Source organism: Silene latifolia, chromosome 3 (assembly GCF_048544455.1).
Source record: "Silene latifolia isolate original U9 population chromosome 3, ASM4854445v1, whole genome shotgun sequence".
Classification (NCBI taxonomy): Eukaryota; Viridiplantae; Streptophyta; class Magnoliopsida; order Caryophyllales; family Caryophyllaceae; genus Silene; species Silene latifolia.
Window position 1 is genome coordinate 62,848,577 of NC_133528.1, and position 10,047 is coordinate 62,858,623.

Here is a 10,047-nt window from a genome sequence, read left to right on the forward strand (position 1 = left end):
AATCGATTAGATTGTACAACACCTACAAGTCGACTTAATCTTCCCTACTCAACAACATGCATGGTCTAATGAGACTCGAGTTGGGTTATGTCTTACAAGTCTCATTGAAAAGATAGAAGATGATAGTAAATGCAAGGATTCATAGGCTTAGCATTTCATCAAATATAACATGTGCATGAGTTGAGATCAAAACAAGCAAGCAAATAAAGCATGAAAGCATATTAGATTAAGCATGAATCATTCCCCATGTTGGTTTCCCCTAATCACCCATTAACCCTAGCTAAGAGACTACTCACTCATTATCATGTTGATCATGCTAGCAAGGTTGTCAATCATACCAACAATATGAAACATGATGAATAAATGAAAGTAATTAACAATAATTAAAAGGGATTAAGAGATTATACCTACTAATGATTCCAATAATAAAGCAAAGATAAAAGAAGTACTTGAATGCTTGATTGAAAGGTTGTCAATCTCCCAACAATAACCCAAATAATCTTCAATTACCCAAAATAAAGGATGAACAAAAGAGAGATTAAAGAACTAAAACTTGGATTAAAACTTGATTAATACTTGATTACAATATTAAAGAGAGATTTGATTGACATTAACTACACTAATTATTGATAAGAAGAACATGCTCTCCTAATTAGACTAATGGGGTATTTATAGTGGAAATTAGGGAGGATGCATTAGGGTTAACTAAGGGCTAAACTAGTAATTACACTTTTTAGATTGAGCAAGGAGGAGCCGGTATTTTCCGAGAGAAGGGCTTCTATCTTCGTAGCTTGGAGAAGACAATCCGTGCTGTGCTGGAATCCGGGCGGAATAGGGTCGGGACGGGCGGATTCTGGCGTTGGAATCCGAGCGGATTCAGGGGAATCCGGTCGGATTGTGGAGGTGGAATCCGAGCGGATTAAGGCAAAGCCGCTCGGATTGTCTTCTTTGCTGGGACGGACGGATTGGTGACAATCCGCTCGGATTGTCAGTAAGCAACAAATCTTCTTCTTTTCTTCCCTTTTCTTCATAAATTCCTTGGGGATTTCCTTGGGGACTCAAGGATCCTTTCTCAACTTTGCTCTTCTACTATAATATGTACAAAGGCCTTCTAATCTTGTCTCTCCTTGATGCTTGGTCATTGAATTCGATCAATTTAGTGTCGTTTTGCCATGAAAATGCAAGATTCTTACTCCTTTCCTACCAAGGGATCAAAATCTCAAAGAATATGCAAAACAAAGAACTAAAGATAAGAAATGACCCAAATAGGCACTAAAAAGCATGGGAACAAGGCTAATTCGGGGGCTAAATATGCGCCAATTATGGTTACATCAAATATCCCCAAACCGAACCTTTGCTCGTCCCGAGTAAAGAGGTGACAAAGACTAGGACCAATACTAACCTATCCTAATAATATAGCCGATATGAGACAATTAGCGGGTCTCACTCCGCCCCTTCAACTCACAACAAGACAACCATGAGGTAGGATGCCTTCTTGCAAGGCAAGGTGGGTCTTGCCAAAATGGCGACACATCCAAACTTTAAGCACACAAAAACACATAATGGATGCATCTACAAAAAGAATAGCCACTCCCTCATCAAGTGGCGGAGGCACTAAAGAGGAACAAATTTAAGAGCATGTAATCCTTCACAAATACTAGTTCGACAAATTACTAAGTCTAAGAGGATGGCACTAAATCACCTCCAAATGGTGTTAAACTAGGCTACTTTCGTCCTCAATTTCCAAATGCTTTCGTCAAGAGCGATCGGATGGTGGTGGAATGATGATCCCTATGGTGCTAGTAGCATATGACATGACAAGTCTCGAATTCTCTACAAAAGTAAAGGTCATGGATCATCCCAAACTCGACCAAGTGGCTTGACAAAAGGCTTTTTGGGAATGAAATGCTCAAATCTTTATTCACAACGGGTGGATATGACTAGTATTCAAAATTGTCCTCATTTTACTTTCACATTTCAAAAATTTAAGATGGGGTTTGTCCTTTCCGGGCTAGTGTCCTTTGCTTTCGCCAATCGCTTATTAGGCAACCGGTTAACCTCTAGACAATAGCTTTTCGGGGTGATAGTCACTCTGTCTCTGGGCGGCCGAATTCACAACCGTATGGGGGCCCAATTCAATGGATCCCGCACCAAAGCACATCGAAGTGGTACGCCTCCATCAAAACAACTTAAATTTCTCAACAATTCATAACATTTGAGGTTTCCTTGGCATTACATTACTTCCACATGACAAAATTTCTTTGAAATGAGCACTTCAAGCTTATTGATAGAAAATATTTTTAGGTTGCCTTACCACAAGGTCAAACAAGGTCACCTAGACAAGTTAACCAAGTCCACATCGCATCACGGGGTTGGATAGGTGACTCACATGCAAACCCTTGACTAGGCCTTGGGTCATGGGTCAAAAGACACTAGTATGACACTATCTAGGGTGTTTTACAACCATTATAGTAGGCAAAGTCTTAAGTTGAACAAGTATTTGTAATGGCTTAGTTGCTCTTGTCAAAGTTCCTAAATAGGCATTTTTCAAAACATTTCTAACATGCAACTACATGCCATGATGCAACTAATATAGACATCCTAATGCAAGTGATTCTATCAACTAATATGTCATATAAACTAAATGCAAGTCCTAAGTTCACACTGTTATACCGCATCAATCAAAATAAAGCCACATAGTCATTAACATAAAGAGGAAAAAGGAGATTGGAAAGATCATACCATGCGGTCTTCAATATCCTCATGTCTCGGATGTGGCGTAGTCAATCAATGTGAACAAGGATAGAACAAACACAATATATACAAGACAATATATACAAGATTACAAAAGGAAATAAACATGTTTTTGGGTTTTCAATTTTCAAATTTTTATGATTTTTGAGATTTTTCAATTTTTTTGGATTTTTGAATAGAAGTTAAATGTTAGAATTCCCATCCCCACACTAATATGAGCATTGTCCTCAATGGCCAAAATGATGGAAATTATGCAAAGATGATGCATGATTTCTATACTAAATGCAATCTACACTAAGCTACACTACATGATGCATGGTTTTGTTATGACGGAGAGGATAATTTAGATTACCTCCCGTTGTGTATGCATTAACTTCCCCAAACCGAGTGAGACACTATTGCTAATGTCCAAGGATGGGTGTAGTTCATGCACACACTATGCTATGCATGAAACTAATTTGTCATTTTGGATTTTGAAAATGGGAACAATAGAATGAGAACACCTCAATGGTACCGAGGTGTGAGTCCTCTAATGGTGCTAGGACTACTCCAACAATGATCAAAATTAAATAAAATACAAAGAGAGAAATAGACAAACCATGAGAGGGTAGGAGTCTCCAAGGCTTGCTAATCTTCCATCATGCTATCATCATCACTTCCCTCATTAGAAGTGGTCACATTGCCACTTCCCTTGTCATTTGCTTCTTCACTTTCTTCCTCATCATCATCTTCACCATCATTTTCTTCTTCACTTGCTTCTTCCTCAATATTATCATCAACTTCTTCATCATTTCCAACAACCTCATTGTCACCCAAAACGACCCTAGATGCACCCGGAAATAGGACTTCTCTATCCGCCCAACTAGGCAAAGGACAAGATGGGTCAAGTAGTTCTTGCCTAGCTAAATGTAGGAGGGGTGGATATTGAGCCAAGTAGGCATTTTTCCGATCTTCATAGGCTTGCTTGTGCATTGCTTGCATGAGAAGAGTCACATAGTCTTTCCCAACTTCAACTCCTTCCGGCTTGAACTCTTCATACTTAAAGGGGTAAGGTGGTATGACAATGGAAGAGGAGGGCATTTCAAGATCACCCTTTTGTTGTTGAATGATATATTCGGCCTCTTTGAAAAGGGGAAGTAGATAATTGGTCCGGTGGACGCTTAGACGACAAATCTTCGAAGGCAAGGTGAACGATCTAGCTTCACTAGTGAGCCATCCATACTTAGTGTCAAGGGGGTTATGGGCAACCCACTTGAACTTGTGAATCATAGTATGCATATCAACAAGATGGCCACCCTCCTTTGCTTTGTACTTGTTATCCTTATTGAAGTTAGGATCAAAGTGCTTAGCTAGGAGTGTGACTAGGCCGCCATTGACAATAACGGTCGTGCCCTTCTTCCCACAATCAATGTTGAGCCATCTATCTACCAAGAGCCTCAAAGAATTGTAAGGCTTGGTGTGTACTCTTCCGATATTCAAAGCCGATTCAAGGAGAATAAAATCAAGTCTTGTGAAATGGTTGGTATCTTTCCTAGCAATTATGGTGTTACCCACGACCTTGTGCCATACTCTTATGCCCGGATGGTGGACCAAAAGAGCACGACTCGCATGAAAATCCTCAAATTTCTTCCCGGAGATTGCCTCCCAAAGAGGTTCGGGGTCATACTTTCCATAACTCTTAAAATAACTTGGTTCATCACTAAGACCCAAAATTTCACTCAATTCCCTAAAGGTAATGCGTCTACTAACATTAGCTAGACGAAACTCGAGATTCTCCCTATTCTCAACTTTGGTGACTTTCAAAGAACTTAAAAATTCCAAGGTAAGGGAGGGGTATGTCAATTCCCTTGTTTCAAATAATTTCTTCAACCCCATGGCATTGAAAAAGGCTCTAGTTTGCTCAAGAACACCCAATTTTTCTAAGGTATCTTCACATATGAATTTGGTGGATTGTAATGACTTCATAGCAAACTTGACAAAGGTATTTCTATGGGTATCGGAAATAAAAGTTACCTCCGGATAATGCAAAAGTTGATCAATTACCGGAGTAGAAGGTGTTGTTGCTCCCATAGAAGGTTGTTGTTGTTGTTGCACTTCCAAGTTTGGTGTTTCTACCACCATAGCCAATGCTTTCTTTGTTTGAAGAGCCTTTTGCCTTTGTGAGAGTGCCTTAGCCTTTGGTGCTCCCTTAGTCCTTGCCATTGATGAACTAACCAAGAAAAGAATGAAAAATCTTCAATTTGTAGTATGCCCAAATCGATTTGAAGGTGAAAGGCTTTGCCTTTATGAAATCAAAAATCGACTCAAAGGTTGAAGATTTTGTGCTTGGTTTTGATTTTTGTTGAAGAAGGGGTGATTGATTTGTTGTTAGAAGGATGGTTTGATTTGTTTTTGGTGAATGTTGTTGAGGGTTTTTGTTTTTGTGATTGAGAGGATGAGGGTTTTGATGTGGTGGGTAGTGTTTATGAATGAATGAATGAATGAATGAAGGTGGGAGGGGTTTTAAAGAGACCGAAATTTTCGAATCTGCTGGGGCAATCCGTGCGGATTCTGCCCAATCCGTGCGGATTCTGCTCTTTCTGGGCTTTACAAATCTCGCCTAAAGACGGGCGGATTGGTGATAATCCGCTCGGATTTGATGAACACGGGACGGGCGGATTTGCTTAAAGACGGACGGATTTCAGTCCAGAAAATTTTGTTTGTTTTCCTCAGCTGCAAAGACGGACGTCTTTCTTACAAGACGGGCGGATTCTACAAGACGGGCGGATTCTTCACAGGACGCCCGGATTCAATCACAGTCAATAATTTTTCAAAATTCAGCTCAGTTCAGGACGGGCGTCTTTTCTGCAATACGCTCGGATTACTGAAGACGGGCGGATTCTCAGGAATCCGCTCGGATTCTTCCCCTGTGTACACGGATTCAGTTCCATCCGTGCACAATGCATTTCCCATACCATTCTTCCATTCTTTCTTCAAGTCTTGTGTTCGTCATTGTGGGGGCACTACTAAGGCATGGATAGTCCAGGCAATTGCCATCCCCACACTAAGCTAAAAGCACTACACATCAATTGAAATTGTTAGTCCCTCCCTCACTTCTCTCAAACATGACAATTATTTTGATCAAAGTAAATAAAAATCCAAATATGACAAAAAAATGTAATACAAGAATTGAAATGTAAGTTAGGGAGTTAGAAATATTTACAAGTGGTGGTTTAGGGAGGACTCCACCAAACTCTCATTCTTGATGAGATGTCAAGGGGGCATGTCCAAGGTGTTGTTGATGTTGCTCAACACCTTGAAAAAGTAATCGAAGGCTTGTTCATTATCATGGTAGAGGTTCTCAATAGACCTTGGCCCTTGTTGTTGGTCTTGATCGATGGCATTACCAATGTAGGGATTAAAAATCCCTTCAAATTCGTCGTCCCAAAGACCACAAACTTCATTAAGTTAATCATTGAAAATCTCTTGCTTAGATGGAGACGACTCTCCCAATTTCTTCTCTTGGCCAATGAGGCCATCCTCTTCTTCCTTGGTTGATTTTGATGAGCTTTGCAAGCTCTCCTTGTCACAATTCACTTGCTCTTTGAATGGAGCATCTTCAATTTTCTTCTTCCATTGGAGTTCCGATTTCTTCCTCTCATCCTTTCGGCTATAATGATCAATCATGAAACATGGTTCATGCAAACGAGGAGCTCTCATAGTCTTGTCAAGATTAAAAGTTATGCTTTCATCTCCCACTTCTAGAGTGAGCTCACCATGTTTCACATCAATCACCGCACCGGCGGTGTGTAGGAAAGGTCTTCCTAGGATGATTGGAATGTTGGAATCTTCCTCCATATCAACAATGACAAAGTCCACCGGGATGAAAAACTTCCCAATTCGCACGGGGACATCTTCCCATATCCCTAACGGTGTCTTCGTCGATCTATCGGCCATTTGGAGTGTGATGTTGGTGCATTTAAGCTCTCCCATCCCCAACCTTTTACTCACCGAGTACGGCATGACACTCACACTAGCCCCTAGATCACATAAGGCTTTGTTGATCGTTGTGTCGCCAATGGTACACGGTATTGAGAAGCTTCCCGGATCCTTTAACTTTGGAGGTGAACTCCATTGAAGTATTGCACTACTCACCTTAGTGAAGGCGATAGTCTCAAGCTTCCGGATCGACTTCTTCTTTGTGAGGATATCTTTCATGTATTTCGCATAGGCCGACACGTGATTGATTAATTCCGTGAAAGGAATTGAGACTTCCAAATTCTTCACAATTTCCATGAATTTTCCAAGTTGATCATCAAATTTGGGCTTGGCTTGACGACTTGGAAAAGGGAGTCTAATCACAATGGGCTCCTTCTCCTTGGCCTTGTCTTCATTTTTCTTTGAACTTTCTTCTTTTGATGATTCTCCATCTTTGGAGTTTTGCACAATTTCTTCCTTTTCACTAGCTTCCACAACTTCATCCTCAACTTGCTTCTTCGGTGCTTCATACCTTGTACCACTTCTCAAGTGAATGGCACTAACCGTTTCATGTCTAGGGGGATTACTTTGAGGTGGTAATTGCCCCTTTTGTCTTTGTGAGCTTGAAGATGCTAGTTGAGTCAATTGTGTTTTCAACATCTTGGTGTGAGCTAGAATGTTGTTGATGGTGGTTTCCTTTGCTTGGCTATCTTTTTGCATTTGAGTGAAAAATTCTTGTTGATTCTTTTGCATTTGGAGGACCGCTTTTTGGACATCAAAGCTTTGGTCATTTTGGTGATTGTATGGATTTTGATTTTGGTAACCTTGGTTTTGATTATAAAAGGGTCTTTGATTTTGGTTTCTCATGGGTGGTGGAGTGTATGTTGTTTGAGGGTTTTGAACATTTTGGCTTTTGTATGAGAGATTTGGATGGAATTTGGTGTTTTCATTGTAAAAGTTGGAATAAGGGGTACCACTCTTGTATGCTTGGAAAGCATTCACTTGTTCATTTGTTCCCCTACATTCACCTTGGTCATGTCCCAAAGTTCCACAATTCTCACATATCCCACTTGGGATTGATGAGGATGCCGTCATGGCATTAACATGATGCTTTGAAGATTTTGAGTTTTCCTCAAGTCTAGCCATAGCTTGTTCAAACTTCAAGTTGATTGTGTCAATGTGAGCACTAAGTTGAGCACCCAATTGAGTAACGGAGTCCACTTCATGCTTTCCTCCTCTAGTAGCCTTGCGAGGTCTACTATATTGTGAGTTATGGACCGCCATTTCCTCAATCTTGTTCCATTTTTGATTGTCATCAACTTCGGTGAACATTCCATTTGATCCCATATTGAGAATGTTCCTAGAATCTTCATATAAACCATTCCAAAATTGTTGTACCAAAAACCATTCGCTAAGTCCATGGTGAGGACATGAGCGACAAATTCCCTTGAACCGCTCCCAAGCTTCATACAAAGACTCTTCATCCCTTTGCTTAAAACCCGTAATTTGAGCTCTTAGCATGTTAGTCTTTTCCGGTGGGTAGAATTTTTTGTAGAAAGCTAGAGGCAACTTCTTCCAAGAATCTATTCCAAGGGTGGCCTTATCAAGGCCCTTCAACCATTGCTTCGCGGTGCCGATTAAAGAGAAAGGAAATAAGACCCATCTAATTTGGTCTTGAGTCACGCCCGTTTGAGAGATAGCATCACAATAGTCGCAAAAGGTTTCCATATGAGAATGAGGGTCCTCACTAGGCATCCCCCCAAATTGGCTCCTCTCAACTAATTGGATGAAGGCGGACTTGGCAATAAAATTTCCGGTTAGATGTTGCGGTGTAGGAGTACCATTTGGTAGATTCTCCTCGGTGGGTACGGAGTGTGACGAGAATTTTGGCATTGTAGGTGGATTTTGTGGGGTATTGTGTAATGGGTTCTCTTCTCCTTCTATTGCGAAAGGATTGACAAACTCACTAGTGGGTTGAACAACTTCACTAATACCTCTTAAATTCCTCCTAACAAGTCTCCTATTGTTCGTCAAGGTTCTTTCGATTTCACGGTCAAAAGGTAACAAATCACCTTGTAACCTTCTAGACATGCAAAATATCAAACAACTCGAAAACAATTAGAACAAACCTTGAGGAGTTTTACTTCCTCAAGGCGAAGAAAGACACAACTAATAAAAATAAAAAGAAATCTAAATCAAACAAACACCGTCCCCGGCAACGGCGCCATTTTTGATGCGATCCCGCTAAGTGTTCACAAATTAAGATGTGGCCGTTGGGTCACGGTCGAATCAAAACACAATTTATAGCTCCACAAACAACTCTACAATTAGTAAAGAGGTAAGTAAAGGTCGGATCCCAAGGGACGGGAGTTGAAATGAGATTTCTATTGAAACTAATGGTGTCTAAGGGGTGTCACAAATTGGGTTGATGTAGAAGGTCACTAAACTAAAATAGCAATGAAAATAAACAAGCAAGATAGATTAAAGGGGTGTAAACAATTGATTAAAGGCACTAGGGTGTCATGGGATCATAGGGGAATCATGGGATATGATCATACAAACATGTTCTCAAATTATAAGCAAGCAACTATTGTTGTGATGGATTGAGTTGGGTTATATCTTACAATCCTAGGAAAGTTTGGGTCCCAGAGCCGAATCGATTAGATTGTACAACACCCACAAGTCGACTTAATCTTCCCTACTCAACAACCTGCATGGTCTAATGAGACTCGAGTTGGGTTATGTCTTACAAGTCTCATTGAAAAGATAGAAGATGATAGTAAATGCAAGGATTCATAGGCTTAGCATTTCATCAAATATAACATGTGCATGAGTTGAGATCAAAACAAGCAAGCAAATAAAACATGAAAGCATATTAGATTAAGCATGAATCATTCCCCATGTTGGTTTCCCCTAATCACCCATTAACCCTAGCTAAGAGACTACTCACTCATTATCATGTTGATCATGCTAGCAAGGTTGTCAATCATACCAACAATATGAAACATGATGAATAAATGAAAGTAATTAACAATAATTAAAAGGGATTAAGAGATTATACCTACTAATGATTCCAATAATAAAGCAAAGATAAAAGAAGTACTTGAATGCTTGATTGAAAGGTTGTCAATCTACCAACAATAACCCAAATAATCTTCAATTACCCAAAATAAAGGATGAACAAAAGAGAGATTAAAGAACTAAAACTTGGATTAAAACTTGATTAATACTTGATTACAATATTAAAGAGAGATTTGATTGATATTAACTACACTAATTATTGATAAGAAGAACATGCTCTCCTAATTAGACTAATGGGGTATTTATAGTGGAAAT

General features: G+C 39.8%; 1 non-coding gene across 1 annotated transcript; it reads left to right on the forward strand.

Annotated features, from left to right (window-relative positions):
- Positions 1–8,125: 8,125 nt before the first annotated feature.
- On the forward strand, positions 8,126–8,232 carry LOC141650655 (small nucleolar RNA R71). The gene has a single exon (XR_012546676.1). It is a non-coding gene; the product is annotated as a small nucleolar RNA R71 (small nucleolar RNA).
- The last annotated feature ends 1,815 nt before the right edge of the window (positions 8,233–10,047 follow it).